This window comes from Kogia breviceps, chromosome 2 (genome assembly GCF_026419965.1).
Source record: "Kogia breviceps isolate mKogBre1 chromosome 2, mKogBre1 haplotype 1, whole genome shotgun sequence".
Lineage (NCBI taxonomy): Eukaryota > Metazoa > Chordata > Mammalia > Artiodactyla > Physeteridae > Kogia > Kogia breviceps.
In genome coordinates this window covers 167,996,486-168,015,013 of record NC_081311.1, presented here as the reverse complement: position 1 = coordinate 168,015,013, position 18,528 = coordinate 167,996,486, and the positions used below count along the sequence as shown (strand labels likewise).

Here is an 18,528-nt window from a genome sequence, read left to right as displayed (position 1 = left end):
CCCGCCCCCGGCCCCGCCCCTGGGCTAGCAGCGAGGGGCGTGGCCTTTAGAGTTAGGGGGCGTGGTCTAGAGGAAACTACAATCCCCAGCAGGTCGTGCGCTGGTGCCGTGCAGGCTGCTGGGAGAATGGGTTTCCTCCTCTCTTCCCCAAATGTGTGGGGGCTGTCATTGACCTGGAGTAGCTGCAAAACTGAAGTCGCCGAATGATGATGTGAAATCGCCCGTCCGTTCCTGCCACGCCCGGGCGGTTACTGGCAGCGGCGGCCGCTTCTGCTGCTCCTCTCAGTCTGCTGCCACTTTAGAGGCTTCTCCCTGAGCAAGCGCGTGCGAAGGACGGAGGACGCCGGACCATTCCTGTGAGTAACCTTCCCGCTCACGACTCGAACTTGCCCTTGCCATCCTCCCTTGAAGGCAAAGGAACCTCTCCACCCCGCGCTCCTCCCGGTCTTCGGAGGTCACGCGCGGACACCGGAGCCTGAGCTGGGTACCGGAGGACTGGGTCCTCTCCGGGTCAGTACCCCCCAACCCCGCCGCCGCAGTGGGAAGCGGGTGTTTTCCCAAGTGTAAGTGCGAAGTGTTGGGCGTTGGGCTCTGGCCTCGGGGTGCACCCCAGCTGCACCTCTCAGGATTGGCAGCATCCCATCCTCTGCCGGATAGCACCCACCTGGTGCCCCATCCTGGAGCGATAAGCGGCTTTAGTGTCTGGACGTTAAACCTTAAGCCTTGGTCGCCATCTGTGATGTGAGCGAGACGAGAGGGTATTGGAGAGAGCTCTTTCTGTGTTGAGTTGGGCTTTTCTTGCGATTGATTTTGAGCCAAACACCGCACGTCTTTTAAAAGACGGTTGCCTTTAGTTACAAGCGTAAATAATGGATATTGGCAGATGTCCTTTTAGAACCAGAGTAAAGATAATCTCCTAAACACTTAAAAGATTTCTGGGTCATTAAAATAGCGGTGAACTCAGTTACTTGTCCACGAACCTTTTATTTAAACCTGCAGTTTCTGCGTCAGAAACTAACTTTTCACTGGAAATTCATCAAGCTAGAATGGACCATAGGAATAAAATGAAACGGACTCTTCCAGTTTTGTTTAGTTTAGTTTAGTTTTATCTATTTCAATGATTATTTTTTCCTGACCTTCAAATCTTTGCTGTAGAATTGGAAGCTACAGCATGTTAATAGCATGTTAATGGTGGTGCAGTGACACTTGCGAAGAAATTGTGAAGGACGTTTGGTGGGGAGAAAGGGCAGGGATGAAGACACTTGATCATTTTAGCAGTTATTCCAGCTTTCTGTTTTTAAAATTAAGTAATGTTCAACAAGTCTCAGACATTCAGCAAACACATACTGTATGAAAGACAGTGTTTTATTATTTTGCAGATTTTTATTCATATGGTGAGGGGGGGTCAGAAAGACAAAAATTTGAGTACTTTAAATCAGCCAGGCATCTCAGTTATGAGCTGTATGTACATTCGATCACTTAATCACTATAATAACCCTGTTGCATAATCTGAGGCTCAACTTTGCTTATGTAACAAGTGGAGATTCATACCTAGATCTGCCTTACTTCAAAGTTACAGGTCAGGTAACTTGTACCTACTTCAGAAATTACCGACCTTAAAGGTTGGATGATTAAAAAGCATTTTTCCAGCGTTATTTCCTAATACTGGTTCAAACTGGCATATACAGAATGGGTAAACAACAAGGTCCTACTGAATAGAACAGGGAACAAGTACCTATGAAAAGAGAAGGAAGGAATACAGAAATAAATTGGGTGTGTTTACAATGAGGAGTATATAGTTTACCAGAGGAGATAAGGAACAATTGCAAGGTTTTTTGAAGTGTTTCAGAGAAAAATGGAGAGTATTGGGAGACAACACTTACTTTGAGTTGGGGCCTCTCAGAGAGCTTGGTGGGAAAAGTGGCATTGACCTGGGGTGTGAAGAATGTCTAGACTTTGGGTATGTAGAACGGGGGGAGGACATTAAAGATGACATAGCATGAACAAAGTCATTGGTTTGGGAATTTCCTGGTTTGTCTAGGGAACTAGTAAATATAGTCCTTTGTTTTGGCTGGAATATATTATGTGGTTGGAGAAGCCAGGTTGGGGGATGGTAGGTGGGGGGCAGCAAATGTCTGAGAAAGAGCACTCTTAGGGGAGTGAGGGACAAGGAAAATTGTGAGGTTGTTAAGCCAAATGATTGAGGTGTATACTAGAAGTAATTATATTTTAGGAGAGGATCAATAAAGTTCATCTAGTCCCAACTTAACACGTAAGTCCTATTTTCCTGTCTCACAAATCCCACACATCCCTCTTACTGTTTCTATTCACCTAGTTTATGCCTTTATTACAATAATTCAGGCATAACATGGTAAAATTTCTTAATTATTTTTCTGTCTCTGATATCTCCGTTCCTGAAATTTGTCCTGTATTCTGACTCCAGATTTATTTTTCAAATGTCACTTTCTTCTTAGAAACTTGTTCCCCCTCCTACACTGTTGGTGGGAATGTCAGCTGGTGCAGCCCCTGTGGAAAACAGTATGGAGATTCCTCAGAAAACTAAAAATAGAATTACAGTATCATCCAGCAATCCCACTTCTGGGTATATATCCGGACAAAACAATAATTCAAAAAGGTACATGCACCCCTATGTTCATAACAGCACTATTCACAATAGCCAGGACATGGAACCAACCTCAATGTCCATTGACAGATGAATGGATAAAGAAGATGTGGTACATATATACAATGGAATATTACTCAGCCATAAAAAAGAATGAAATAATGCCATTTGCAGCAACATGGATGGAACTGGAGATTATCATACTAAGTGAAGTAAGTCAGAAAGAGAAAGACAAATACCATATGATACCACTTATATGTGGAATTTAAATGATAGAAATGAACCTACCTATTAAACAGAAGCAGAATCAGGGACATAGAGAACAGACTGGTGGTTGCCAAGAAGGAGGGAGGAGGGAGAGGGTTGGAGTGGGAGTTTGGGGTTAGCAGATGCAAACTGGTATATACAGAATGGGTAAACAACAAGGTCCTACTGAATAGAACAGGGAACTATATTCATTATTCTGTGATAAACCATAATGGAAAAGAATATGAAAAGGAATATACATATATGTATAATTGAGTCACTTTGCTGTACAGCAGTAATTAACACAACATTGTAATTGAACTATACTTCAATAAAAAATAAATTAAAAAGAAAAAGGCTTAGAACCCAGTTGTGACCAACTGACCAAACAATATTGTTTCATGGTAGAAAAAAAAAAAAGAAAAAAGAAAAAGAGGGTCTTCTCTGGTGGCGCAGTGGTTAAGAATCTGCCTGCCAATGCAAGGGACACAGATTCAAGCCCTAGTATGGGAAGATCCCACATGCCACGGAGCAGCTAAGCCCAGGCGCCACAACTACTGAGCCTGCACTCTAGAGCTCACATGCCTCAACTACTGAAGCCCGCGCACCTGGAGCCCATGCTCCACAACAAGAGAAGCCACCACAATGAAAAGCCTGTGCACTGCAATGAAGAGTAGCCCCTGCTTGCTGCAACTAGAGAAAGCCCGCGTGCAGTAACGAAGACCCAACTCAGCCAAAAATAAAATAAATAAATAAATTTATTAAAAAAAGAAAAGAAAGAAAGGAAGGAACTTGTACCCTGTGGAATCAAGTTCAGACTTCCTAATCTTTTTTTTTCTTCTTTTTTTAATAGATCTTTATTGGTGTATAATTGCTTCATGATACTGTGTTAGTTTCTGTTGCACAACAAAGCTAATCAGCCATATGCATACGCATGTCCCCATATCCCCTCCCTCCTGAGCCTCCCTCCCATTCTCCCTACCCCACCCCTCTAGGTGATCGCAAAGCAACAAGCTGATCACCCTGTGCTATGCTGCTGCTTCCCACCAGCCAACTATTTTACATTCGGTAGCGTATATATGTCGATGCTACTCTCACTTCACCTCAGCTTCGCCCTCCCACCCCATGTCCTCAAGTATATTTTCTATGTCTACCTCTTTATTCCTGCCCTGCAACTAGGTTCATCAATACCTTTTTTTTTTTTTAGATTCCATGTATATGCGTTAGCATACAGTATTTGTTTTTTTCTTTCTGACTTACTTCACTCTGTATGACAGACTCTAGGTCCATCCACCTCACTACAAATAACTCAATTTTGTTTCTTTTTACGACTGAGTAATATTCCATTGTATATATGTGCCACATCTTCTTTATCCATTCATTTGTCAGTGGACATTTAGGTTGGTTCCATGTCCTGGCTATTGTAAATAGTGCTGCAGTGAACATTGTGGTGCATATCTCTTTTTGAATTATGATTTTCTCAGGGTATGTGCCCAGTAGTGGGATTGCTGGGTCGTATGGTAGTTCTATTTTTAGTTTTTTAAGGAACCTCCATGCTGTTTTCCATAGTGGTTGTATCAATATACATTCCCACCAGCATTGCAGGAGGGTTCCCTTTTCACCACACCCTTTCCAGCATTTATTGTTTCTAGATTTTTTTATAATAGCCATTCTGACTGGTGTGAGGTGATACCTCATTGTAGTTTTGAATTGCATTTCTCTAATGATTAGTGATGTTGAACATCTTTTCATGTGCCTCTTGGCACATAAAAAGACATCTGTATGTCTTCCTTGGTGAAATGTCTGTTTACGTCTTCTCCCCATTTTTTAACTGGATTGTTTGTTTTTTTGATATTGAGCTCCATGAGCTGTTTGTATATTTTGGAGGTTAATCCTTTGTCTGTTGTTTCATTTGCAAATATTTTCTCCCATTCTGATGGTTGTCTTTTTGTCTTGTTTATGGTTTCCTTTGCTGTGCAAAAGCTTTTAAGTTTAATTAGGTCCTATTTGTTTATTTTTGTTTTTATTTCCATTACTCTAGGAGGTGGGTCAAAAAAGATCTTGCTGTGGTTTATGTCCAAGAGTGTTTTTCCTATGTTTTCCTCTAAGAGTTTTATAGTGTGTGGTCTTACATTTAAGTCTTTAATTCATTTGGAGTTTATTTTTGTGTATGGTATTAGGTAATGTTCTAATTTCATTCTTTTACCTGTAGCTGTCCAGTTTTCCCAGCATCACTTATTGAAGAGGCTGTCTTTTCTCCATTGTATGTTCTTGCCTCCTTGATTGTAAATTAGATGCCCATATGTGCGTGTGTTTATCTCTGGGAATTCTATCCTGTACCATTGATCTATATTTCTGTTTTTGTGCCAGTACCATACTGTCTTGATTACTGTAGCTTTGTGGTATAGTTTGAAGTCGGGGCACCTAATTCCTCCAACTCTGTTTTTCTTTCTCAGGGTTGCTTTGGCTATTTGGGCAGACTTCCTAATCTTAACTAGTCAAACTTAAAGCTCCAAGTATCTTCCACATAATCATTCCCACTTAAGTTGGTCTGTACACTGCTGCCAAATTGGCTCTGCCTGCTGTTTGCTTTAGGGCCTCTTTTTCTTTCTATGTCCTTTACCTACTGGATACCCCCATTCTCACTACTGAAATCTTTCCATCGTTGAGGAGCCCTGTATTAAATCTTACTCCTGTGTGAAGCCAGGCTACTTCAGCTAGAAAAGAACTCTCCCACCACTGACTATCTATACAACAGTTCTCTTCTAATACTCATTAGTTACTTATTTCTTATCTGGTGGTATTCTCTTATATTCTTACATTTCTTTGATCATTAGATCTTAGATCTAATCTAGATCATGGAGATCATTGGCACTTTCCCCATCAGATTTTAGATTTCTTAGATCTTCATCTTCCCTTAAGACAGAGACTGTTGTATATTACTTTTTATCTCTTTCCAGTACTTTTAGTTTAATTCAAGAGGCATTTATTGAAAGCTTCCCTGTAAGCAGCTAGTTGACCGGTTGTTAATTGAAATCATTTATTGAAATTTCTTTTGGGGGGCGTGTGGTGGGATGAACTGGTAGATGGGATTGACATATATACACTAATATGTATAAAATAGGTAACTCATAAGAACCTGCTGTATAAAAAAATTAATTTAAAAACAGCAATTTATTTTATAACTGGCTTCTTAATATGTAATGTTCTGACTTTATTGCTAGCTTTACTACTGACTCATGTAAACTTGGGGACGTTCTGATTAACTGCACCCTGTATTATGGTTTATTCATGCTAGAAAATGAGCATACAAAGTCTACCCGTGGTATAGAAGTGGAACTAATTCATGTTGTGAAGATCATTGAGATCTTTGAAGCTTACCCATATATCTCTGTCAGTTTGCCAAAGTGTGAGTTCTTTCTTTTTAGAAAGGTTTCTGACAAGTCATGAAGAAGGAAGGAATCGTTCAAATAAAATAGGGTCTAATTTAAGAGTGTCACACTATGTTGTTTAACAATGGAGTTAATAGTTATACATGTTAATGGTGAAAGAATTCACCCACCAGTTCAGTTAATAGTTCATTTCAACAACAAATATTTATTGAGTTGCTTGAGCTCCTGCCGTTGTATTTCCAATTCTGATCAGCAAGGAGGAGGAAAGGGAGAAGATAGCACCTTCCCGGAAGTAAATTGTAATATATGTTGGGAAAGAAACATTAGATGCTGAGTTAGAAAATAAAGGTGGTAGGGGAGGCTACTTCAGATCAGGTGGACTGGTAACGTCTCCCAGAGGGTGGCTTTTCAGCTGAGACCTGAAGGGTGAGAAGTAGTTACCATATAAAGAACAAGAGGGGAGAGTATTCTGGGTACAGTGAACAGTTGCAGAGGCCCAGGATAGGAGAGAGTGTGATGACGAAGTGGAAAGAAATGACAGGAGGCCTGTGACTGAGTATGAGCAAGGAGGAGAGTGGTACAAGATGAGGGAGGAGAAGTAGTCAGGGGCCAGATGAGGCTGAACCTTGGAGACTGATTTGAAGTGTGGATTTTATTCTGTATATTATGAACACCTTGAATTTTTTTAAAAGGAATTTAGTTTTAAAAACTTTATTCTTGTTGCCTTATGGAGAATAGAGAGGAGATTAAGCATGGAGTCTGTTAGGTTTTTCATATTCTAAGAAATGATGTGGCTTGAATTAGGATGGTAGAAGAGGGGATGAAGAAGAGTGGGTATGTTTGAGATATATATTGGTATTAGACTATACAGGATTTGATAATGGATTGAATGTGGCTCGGTGAGAGAAAGGAGGCATCTGCTATTCAGTGGATCAGTTCAAGGGATCATAATTAGCCTGTGAGAGATTTGAGTGAAACTCAGGAAGAAGTCTGGTCTGAAGAGCCTGATTGGGAGTTATTAACACAGAAGAAGTGGTTAATCTGTGGTCGTGAATGGTTTGCGCAAAGGTACATGAAAAACAAGTACATGGTCACAACTGGAACTCTGGGATCAACAACATTTAAGGATTAAGGAGGGGGAGCTGGGTGATCCAATGGAGGGATTTGAGAAAGAGCATTCATTGTAAGATGTAGACTCCAGGAGAACCACAGGAGGAAAGTTGAAGTAGGGAATGGTCAGTAATATTGAACCAGAGATGACCTAAGATAACAACTAAGAAGGTATGATTGGATTGGTTAGCAGGGACTATTGGTCACTGAAGGGAAAGTAGTTTCAGGAAAAATCAGATCACAGTGAGGTTGAAGGATGAATGAGAGATGAGAAGGGCATGAGAGTAATACTCTGTGAAGAAGCTTGGCTGAGGAAAGCAGCTAGAGGGGAACCCAGAGTCCTGGGGAAGGGAGATTTTTAAATTTTTATTTTATCTGTTTTTAATAAAATAGAAGACTTTGGACTTGATAATAGGCCAAGGAAGAGAGTGAAGCTAGTGGACTATAGGGATAACCAGTAGAGCAAAGTTTAGAGAAGGCAGGAGTAGAGACTTACAAATAACATACATTTCATTATTTTTTAACTGGATGGACATATACACATGGTAGGAAAATTGGAAGGAAGTGATGAAAAATAAGTTTCTTTCCCCTTTCTGTCTTCCAGCCACGCAGTTCCTCTTCTTAGAGGATTGCTAATTTCCACTGCCATCAATAAGTGTATAAATGTATGACTGAGATTATGTTTGTACTTAATTCTCAGAGTTTTGCGCTATAGATTATGTGGGTTTATTGGTGGGAGGAATGAGAGAGAGATGGAGAACAGATAGGGGTTCAGAGAAGAGTGAGAAAGGTGTGGTGTGGAATTGTCTCAGAAAAGAAGGGCATTGAAGAGGATAACGGAGGGCATGTCTATGGGGTGACACCAATGGGTGAAGAATTTTCAGCAGCCCCTCCCCACATGGTTTTGTGACCTTTTCAGGAGAACTTAACTACTTTATATTTAAAATCTGTGTCAACTTAGAAAATGGCTTTCTCAAAAATTCATCACGTGTGTAAAGTAAGTACATTTGGGGGGTCTAAGTGCCAGAACTCTGCTTTCAGCTCTTAATTGCTTTCAGTCATAGGCATGTTACATGGTGCTTTGGGGTTATTCAGACCAGTGGTATAAATCAAAACAAAGGGAAGCTTGTTGGTTAAGAGAGAGCACTCTCTGTCTGAAGGCAGAAAGGAAGAGGAGACTAGAAACCAACTACAATGTCTCTGAGGTGGCACTACTGTTCCTAAAGCCTTTAACAACCTAAAAAGAAATTTTCTTTTCAACCATTCTTTTTTTAGCTAGAACTAGGCTAAACCGCTGAGTGTGACTTTGTTTATTTTTAGTCACAAAATTGAAAGATTACAAATGAGACATATTATTGATTGTGAGTTTCTTAAAGAAGATATTTGGTCATTTCTTATTTGATATGGGGCTTATTTTAAATGCATTCATAAACAGCTGCAAATGCTCTTTGTGGAAAACATGATAAAACTAAGCAGTGAGCCAAAGTTTCAGGTTTAGCTTTCTGCCAAAACTGACAACTCATTCTCTTTAGTTATTACAAGAAAAGTGGGTACTGTGTCACAGCTATAACAATGATATATCACCCTTTTATCAACAAACTCTTATACAGAGTTTTTCATAAAGCAAATAGTGCTTTCTTTCAAATATTCAATCTTACCTTGATTTTGTTCTTCAAGGCAATTCATTTAGTTGATGCTGGACTGAAGTGTATTAATAATCAACTTTGTTCATTTAGTTACTTCTGTAATTCAGTGTGTTGACATTTTTAATCATTAAGCTTATAGTTGGGCATGTATTGCAAGCCTACTGTATGTCAGTTGCTTTAAGGTTTGGGGCATACAGAAATAAGATACCTTCTTTCGAGGAGCTCATAGTGTAGTGAGGAAAAAATTGAGCATACAGTCTTCTGGGAGCATCCAAGCAGGGGAGTCAGTAAATACTGATTAAGGAGCAAAATCACAATAAAAAATTTTAAGATTTCCTAAACCATTTTCTCCATGTTTCCACTGTATTTCTCTATAGTGATTAACAGTAAAATTCTCACAAAAGAGATGAGGACGTATACTTTTCTTAGGAGACAGTAAAGAAAGGACAGAGCATATTCATAGCCAGCCTAGAGAAAAGAACACCAGATGAGAAAGGCACTTGGTAACAGTGCCAAAGGAAGAGAAGCAAGCCAGCTGAATCCCTAGTGCTGGAGGGTTGAAAGAAAAGGTACTTGAGGAACTAGCCAAGGGTCAAAAAACAGGTCCTAGGGTTCGATCTCAAGCAGACAACTTCTGGGTTCTCTGATAATCTGGTTTCTCAGCCAACAGCAGGTTAGAAAAGGGAGAGGCACACTGGCAACAAAGGTTGATAGCCTCACAGTGAGGGAGAAGAAATTAGAAGTGGATTTAAGTCTCCAAAAAATTAGCAATTTGAGATCATTTAGTGTAGGGAGAAAGAACTCTTTAAAAGCTTATAATCCTGGAGCATATCGCCATAGTCACCATAATACAGTAATTGCTAGTCATAGTTATGCACCTGAGTCATCAACTTCTTTTTATTCTATTCTGTCTGAGGACTTTTTCCCCCTTCCCATTGCAGTCTGTTGGACCTTTCTCATTACCATGTCTTAACTTTAAGGAGAAAACATTTTTTTTTTTTTTTTTTTTTTTTTTTTTTTGCGGTATGCGGGCCTCTCACTGCTGTGGCCTCCCCCATTGCGGGGCACAGGCTCCGAACGCGCAGGCTAAGCAGCCATGGCTCACGGGCCCAGCCGCTCCGCGGCATGTGGGATCTTCCCGGACTGGGGCACGAACCCGTGTCCCCTGCCTCGGCAGGCGGACTCTCAACCACTGCGCCACCAGGGAAGCCCAAGGAGAAAACATCTTACTATCAATGTTTCTAAAATAAAATGGGTATGGGGTGGGAGGATTGGGTACAAGTTTCCCCTGCTATCAGAAAGTAGAGCGTTCCTATGAAACCTTTTGGAAAGCCGGTATAAAGCGAAGTAATTACCTTAGGACACATCTTACTAACAGCTGCACAAAATAAGTCAGGATAAAGCACAGATGGTCACAGACACGGTTCAAGGCTATAGAAGCTTGATGCTGAGATGCTGAGTGTAGTTCCCTGGGGAGGAGCTTGGTGGTGCCCCTCTCACTGCTCAAGGTGCCCACTGCCTCTATAACACTTCTCTGCAAAACAAATGCCTTTTTTCATTTTTTTAGTTAAAGAAAACAGGTACTAATGTAGGTCTTTCATAAAAGCAAAGTGGCATGTAGTCAACTTTCAAAAAGCGGGGGATACAAGTATTAAACGTTTTCTGTTTTTTTGCCACACTGTTGTCAAACCCATTTCTAGGGGATGTTTTCAACTTCAATGTAACTGATGGGTTTAACTGATATAGCCCTGCTTGTATGCTCACATTTCTTACTGAAACCCATGAGAGGCCTATGCAGATCTTTGTAAATTGGGTTAAGAAAGCCTTCAGTTTTCAGATGCTCTAACCGTCTTCTGTTTCTCACGTGGCTCCATTTTCTCCCTACTGCAAATTGCAAGGGTGTAACTTGACTACAGATTGATTCATTCATTTAACAAATGTTTATTGAATGCCTGGCATTTGCAAGGTATTGAGATATAGGTGGACTTAATTTTTTGGAATAAGAATTTATTTTGATCTATAGTCCACTTATTATTTTTAGCAGCTCAGAACAAGTAACAGATTGATTGATTCCTGAATTTCATTAGCAAACCAAAATCATCCACTACGTGTCAGTTCTCCCTCAAAAGGTCACCTTATCTTGAAGTCCTGGAGTTGACTGTGACAACTGATTCAGAAAACAGTGAGTCTTATGTCTAAACCATAATATAATTTGAATGTCTCTTGCCTAGTAGAATTATATTACTAACATGGTTATATGTCTTAGATATGCAGAATTCTAGAATCATTCTAGAATTATATATGTTTATAAATATGTTTATAATAAATATTCTATCCTGACCATCACTCACCCCCATTTTAAGTTACACCCTGTTCCTGGTCATATAAGATTGCATATCCTGGTGCCACTGATTACTTCATCGATCTGAAGAGCTATCTTGCCTACAGTTTTTCTTTTGGCAGCTTTTGGAAACTTTTACTTCTAAAGGCTTTAAGTATTTTAAGTTTAAAATAACTGAAGGATTTAGGATCATCTTAAGCCACCAAAAGCAAGTTTATGTTTGATTGTTAGAGGAGACAGAAATGAGGACACAAAAGAATCTAAAAAAGAGGATATAGGTTTGTGTATAACAGATTCACTTTGCTGTACACCTGAAACTAACACAACATTGTAAATCAACTATACTCCAATAAAAATTTTTTTAAAATGAGGACATGGATTTTGAACTTCTTGAATTTCTGTTTTTAAAATTTGAATTTACCTTACTGCTCTGTGAAAGTGCTGTTTCAGGGCATCTTCTTGGCTATTTGATTTGAAGCTAAGTCTGGAAGAGCAGATTATACAGAAGTATTCTTAAGTCTGCCAGCGATTATATCTGTTTGGTTTATTTCTTAACCTTCTGTGAAGTGTTTGTAGGTTTTCAGGTGATGGTGTCTTTTGATTTACTCTACTACCTAAATTTTACCAGTCAATGTTGAAAGAAAATGCTTTCTGATTTGTTGTGGAAGGATTTATTTGGTTCTAGAAGTATAGTACATATTTTAGTACCCACATAATCTATTATGTAAAATGCCTCAGCTCGAGATATTTCCCCCCATTTTTGGTTAAGAGAATAGGAAATCCACAAACTTTATTATCCCATTTCCTCTGCATTATCCATTTTTGAAGACCTATAATTGTTTTTTTTTCTTTTTTTAACCTTTAGTCAAAAGGACATAATTTTCTGTGTTTAAAAAAAGATTTAAAATATAATAGCTATGATGACTTTATTAATATCCTGGAATATAAATTCCTGATAGCAACCACTCTTGTGAATATTTTAATATGTCTATACCTAAATGTCATCTGAGTATCCAGACAGACCCTTTAAGAACTAAACAGTTGGCTTGAACCTTCAGTTTCATGTTATGGAGAAGCCAAAAACCCTCCCTAAGATTTCTGCAAATTCCTGGTGTTCTGTGGCCTCTAAGTTACTGCCATCTGGATGGGATTTCTTCCCCTTGCCTTCTCTTTCCCTCTCCGGAGGGGAAAAAAACAAACAATTGTTTCCCTAGTCAGTCTTATGCAGAGCATCTTTGCCTTCCTTTGATGCACCTTCCACCATAAGTGCCTTTTCCATGTATTTTCCTGAACAAAAAGCATTTGTTTCCTAAGAGGAGCTCCACTGTTGATGTTAAAATGATGAAATGTGTGCCTTGTTAGGTTTAATTTGATAATAATAACCCTTACAGTAACTTATTTTCTCCATTTACCAAACTTTCAAAAAATTTCAGTAATTCACACTAAACTCAGTCTCCATTCTTTAAAGAGGTTGTAAGAAAACCCTATGCTGAAAAAGCTTTTGCAGTGTTAGAATTGATTATACTATGTAACATTGTGTAGCTCTTTTGCCAGGTGGTTCAGAGAAGATAGTGCTCTCTTAAAAGCATACAGTTTCAGATAGAGTTCAAGTATGGAGTTGATCTTTCTCTTAGAGAACTAAATCAAGACTATTTGGGGAATGTGTGCAAGAAGTCTACCCTTTTGAGGTTTGCATTTAGTAATTTTGAGCTATTTTCTATCCGATTTTCTTTGACTAAACTACATATGATGCCACTAAATTATTTTTAGTGGCAAATAATAATTTGCCATGGTTTTCACATTTCTAAGCCAATCATGATCTTTTACAGAAACAAGTTTGAAAAAAATGGGTTATGGGAAAAAGAGATAAAACTAGAGATGTATAACTAATAGTCTATGCTGGTTTTAGGATTTTTAAATATCTACTATCTTTTTTCATACTCACTGTCACTGGGAAATCATGCAAAAGTTGGAATTCCTGTCTAGAAGTAGAATTTTGAAAATATGTTGATACTATTATACTTATTCAGTTACTAGTTGCATTTTCTTTAAAAGTTTTGTGTCATTGTTTTCTTCTGTGGTGCAAAAATACTGTGATTTAGGGTATAGACCAGAGGTCAGCAAACTATAGCCAGTGGGCCAAATCTAGCCAGTTCTGTAAGCTAAGAATGGTTTTTCCATTTTTAAAGGATTAAAAACAATAACAACAACAAAGATAATAGATAACCGAAGCCTTATATACTACCCAGCTTTTTACAAAAATGTTTAGATTCTTGAGTTTTAAAGTGGATGAGCAACTGTTAGAAAGTCACTGATGGAAAAAATTGGTGGTTACATAATTGTATATTCTGAATACTGTGTAATTCATTACAAAGTGAGTTACATTAAAAAGATGGCATAGATTGACAATATGTTGGCATGGAAAGATAAATGAGTAGGCTACCAAACGCATATCAACAGTCTATCTCCCAGTGAAGGATGGTAAAAGATTACAAGGAGCTTTTATTTGATTGTTCATATTTATCACTGCCTGAATTTTTTTTGAATGAACATATGACTTTATTTATAATGAAAAACAAAGGTGCACACATGCATATGTGTGTGTTGTGTTTGTGTGTTTTAAAGAAAAAGAGAGAAACCGAATGGAAATTTCAGTGTTACTTGTGGCTGATTTTCATCAGATGATAAATAGGTTTAGGAATGTAACTTATTGTGTACCACTTTTAAACTCTTGTCATCTTTGAACTTTAAACATTTTTCCCTTCAAAACTTTTACCAGATAACCAAACACCTGAAGGTGTCAACATTGAGGCTTACTCTCACTTGTATTTTTTTTTTAACCATTTCTTTAGTTGAAATCTAATTACACTGCTTTAGAGCCTCTAGGTAGTAATATAAAAGCAACATGGCCTTTTAAGAAATTGTCAGGAACTGTGCCCCACATAGTTTACATTGCAGAGATTGCTAGTTCTGCATACATTGTCTCCAGAAAATGTTTTCATGTCTAGGCACATGTTCAGACATTAAGGATTGAAGAGTTGCAATAATAATTATACGATAAGTAGTCTTCCAAAAGAACAGTAGGACTTCATAGATTTTTAAAAATTTTCCCTTTTATCCCCATACCTTGCTCCAAATTCCCCTACTCTCCTCCCCGCAAGGCAAGCATTTTAATGTATTTATAATACAGAAAAAAATTTAATTTATGTAAATTGCATTGTGGTGTCTCTCTCCTTTTGCTTCCTGCTTTATTCACTCAGCACTGTACTTCTAGTGCTGTGTTGTTCCGTGGTGTGTATCCACATTTTACCTATTCCTCTCGAGGGAGTAGGCCCTCAGCTTACTACCACAAATAGCAATGCAGGAAACAATCTCACACCTGTCTATGGGCTGATGTGAGAATTTCTTTGAGATGGATATACCTGGGAGCAGAATTGCTGGATCAAAGGGTACGTGTGTACTTAATTTGACAACGTAGTTTCCATGGTTCTTATAGTTTCCATGGTTCTTTTGAATGGCTGCACTAGTCTGCATTCCCATCATGGGCTTTTTATTTGGGTAAATTTTTTTTTTTTTTTTTTTGGGTAAATTTTTGTAAGAGTTTTTCTACGGCCAGTAGTTAGTGACTGGAAAAGATTACCTTAGATAAGAATAATTGTTAGAACTCCTGAATTATTGTTAGTTGACATTCCAGATGAGATATAGAGCCAAGCTTTTTATAAAAGCATGTTCTTTTTGAGAGCTAGAGCTGTTGACAATGTGGAAGCGTAGGAACTGATCTGAATCCTGTATCTTCTAAGTCTGTGTCCCATCACCAGGTACCATGAAATGGTGTTGTTTGTATTTTATAATGCTACATCCTTATCTATTTAACTTTTAAATTATATTAAGCACATAAGTAATACTCACTGTTTACAAAATACTATTATATATGCTTTATAAGTATTAACTCATTTAAGCCACATAAAATAAGTACTATTATTGTTCCCATTTTATAAATGAGGAAACTGAGGCACAGAGAGATTGTTTTAATATTACCAATTGGTGAATATATATAACTAATGAAAAGTCTGTGAAAATAAATGGGTTATGTAGTATATGTTATTTCATAGTCCATTACAAATACAAAGGTGCTGTTTAACTTTTCTGATTTTAACTTTTGAATACCAATATGTGTAACTCATTGAAATGCCAAATGGAAAAAAGAAGCATATTTATTAACATGTTTAATATTATACTTCCAAGAATTTGAAAATAAAATCCACAAATAGTGATAACCTTTATTAGGTGCCATAGTTGTTACTCTAGTACACTGGGTGTGTAAATTTTCCAGATGGGTAAAACTTAATTATTTAAACACCATAAAATATTGTAAAGGAAAAACTAACACACTATTGTAAAACAGTTATACCCCAATAAAGATGTTTTAAAAAAATATATTATCTTTTAACATTTTCTTTTAAATCCTGCTTTCCTAACTTGTTAAAGCGTAGGTATGAAAAGCATGATTTAACGTTTTCCTCATGATTGGGGTCATATTTTAATAATTGTCATTGTACTTTGATGAGGATGTAGATGTAAAATATGAAACAGAAGGCTTCTAGTAATGACTAGACCTGGCTTTCGTGAAAAAGTGCCTAATATTCTTTTTCTTTTGGATTATTTGCCTAATTTTAGACAAGGTAAAATACAGAATATACAATCACAGTTGTGTAATGTGGCTGCTGTAAAATTAATAATCAATTCACAGATGGTTCTTTGCCTAGAAAACCTTATTCAGTGTTGCTGTGGTAGTTTTAGCTCCTAGTGATTTGAAGACCCTGATGAATCAGATACTTATTAGCAGTCACCCATTCTCTTGCTATTTACTGTTTGTTGAGGAAGTGTAGAGAAACAGTATCCCTTTCCACTGCAATAGTTCAGACTGGATTACTGGAATATAAATTCATTATCTTTGCAAACAAGACAGCAGACTAATTTTTTCTTCAAACCTTCTTTAATATTTGGCTTGAAACCAAATGCCAAGCACAAGCAACATCTAAAATTATGTCTCCAGGGCTTCCCTGGTGGAACAGTGGTTAAGAATCCACCTGCCAATGCAGGGGACATGGGTTCGAGCCCTGGTCTGGGAAGATCCCACATGCCATGGAGCAACTAAGCCCGTGCGCCACAACTACTGAGCCTGCACTCTAGAGCCCGACTGCCACAACTACTGAGCCCGCGTGCTGCAACTACTGAAGCCCACGCTCCTGGAGTCCGTGCTTCGCAACATGAGAAGCCACTGTGATGAGAAGCCCGTGCACCGCAACAAAGAGTAGCCCCTGCTCGCCTCAACTAGAGAAAGCCCACGCGCAGCAACAAAGACCCAATGCAGCCAAAAATAAATAAATAAATAAATTTTTAAAAAATAATAATAAAATAAAATTATGTCTCAGGACTTCCCTAGTGGTTCAGTGGCTAAGACTCTGTACCCCCAATGCAGGGGACCTGGTTTCAATCCTTGGTTAGGAAGTTAGATCCCACATTCTGCAACTAAGAGTTCACATGCCACAACTAAAGATCCTGCATGCCTCAATGAAGCTCCCAAGTGCCTCAACCAAGAGACCTGGTGTAGCCAAATAAATAAATAAATATTGAAAAATAAATAAATAAATGGATGAAATTACATCTCTAAATGTATAGGATAGAAAGCCCTGTCCTTGCATGGTAGATTTACCTTCTTATAAATTGCTTGCAACACAAAATTGTCTGCTTAAAACTTGTAACTTATGAAAGCTTCTGGATAGGGACAAAGTATGCTACAGAGTAAGGGGTTCAGCTCTGCTGATCACCAATAGATGGTCATTTTCAACTCAGACATTATTGTTATTTATAGCATGTTTGTTTATACATGTATAGTTTTGAGGTATCTTATAAATATTATAAATATTACAAACCCCATTTTGTCTCTTTTTTTTTTTTTTTTTTTTTTTTTTTTTTTTTTTTTGTGGTATGCGGGCCTCCCACCATTGCGGCCTCTCCCGTTGCGGAGCACAGGCTCCGGACACGCAGGCCTAGCGGCCATGGCTCACGGGCCCAGCCGCTCCGCGGCATGTGGGATCCTCCCGGACCAGGGCACGAACCCGTGTCTCCTGCCTCGGCAGGCGGACCCTCAACCACTGTGCCACCAGGGAAGCCCCTGTCTCTTTTTTTTAAATTAATTTATTTATTTTTGATTTTTTTGGCTGTGTTGGGTCTTCATTACTGTGCCTGGGCTTTCTCTAGTTGCAGCGGGTGGGGGCTACTCTTTGTTGCGGTGCATGGGCTTCTCATTGCAGTGGCTTCTCTTGTTGTGGAGCACAGGCCCTAGGCGCGCGGGCTTCAGTAGTTGTGGCTTGCAGGCTCTAGAGTGCTAGTTGTGGCTCGCAGGCTCTAGAGCACAGGCTCAGTAGTTGTGGCTCACGGGCTTAGTTGCTCTGCAGGATGTGGTATCTTCCCGGAGCAGGGCTCGAACCCGTGTCCCCTGCATTGGCAGGTGGATTCTCAACCACTGTGCCACCAGGGAAGCCCCCCATTTTGTCTCTGAAAGCCGTACCAGTGATAGATGGATGAACACTAAAATAGAAATAGTATAAAAAATTGAAAGTGAGGAAATTATACATATTAAATATATGACTGGACAATAAGAATGATTACGAAGGACAGTCCCAGGATGTGTGAAAAAAGATGCACCTGTGCAGTTGAGAGTCAACCAAAGGTGAAGAAATATGCATGTCTGAAATGGTTTCAGCAGAGGATCATCGCTAAAATGGAATGAATGCCTATTTAGTCAAATGTTTGAAATTCAGGTTAAAGTTGGAGTTCAAGAACTTAAAGGCTGAGCGTGGTGAGTGAAAGTGGTGCTGTGGAAACTTATCAAAAGCCACAGACGGCACCATGGGTTCAAGGCCTTTTCTAATCTGCAGGTGAAATTCTGGTGTGGATTCCTTAGCTGCCAGAGGTTGCCTCCCTTCTGTTGGTGGAGATTGTGACAGGGAGGGGTTGCCTGCCTCAGTAAATGTTCATTGTAAACAAAACAGAACACTTATTTTTTTTAATGCCAAAAATATACCAGCTCGGAGGAAATGCAGACCCCATAAACCTAAATTTCACTCATGGTTTTGGACTTTTAGACTAATGGATTTCTTTTAG

At 38.8% G+C, this 18,528-nt stretch overlaps 1 protein-coding gene across 3 annotated transcripts in view; it reads left to right on the top strand.

Annotated features, from left to right (window-relative positions):
• TRAK2 (trafficking kinesin protein 2) overlaps nucleotides 1–18,528 on the top strand; it is a 64,315-nt gene that overhangs the window by 670 nt on the left and 45,117 nt on the right. The window contains exon 1 of one of the 3 annotated variants that reach the window (XM_059053374.2): nucleotides 93–356. The exons of 1 other annotated variant lie outside the window; for it this stretch is intronic. The gene's annotated coding sequence lies outside the window, so the exon portion shown is untranslated. Of the gene's footprint in view, nucleotides 1–92; nucleotides 357–18,528 lie in introns of those variants that run through there. One more of the 3 variants, XM_067026579.1, reaches the window with a different exon arrangement.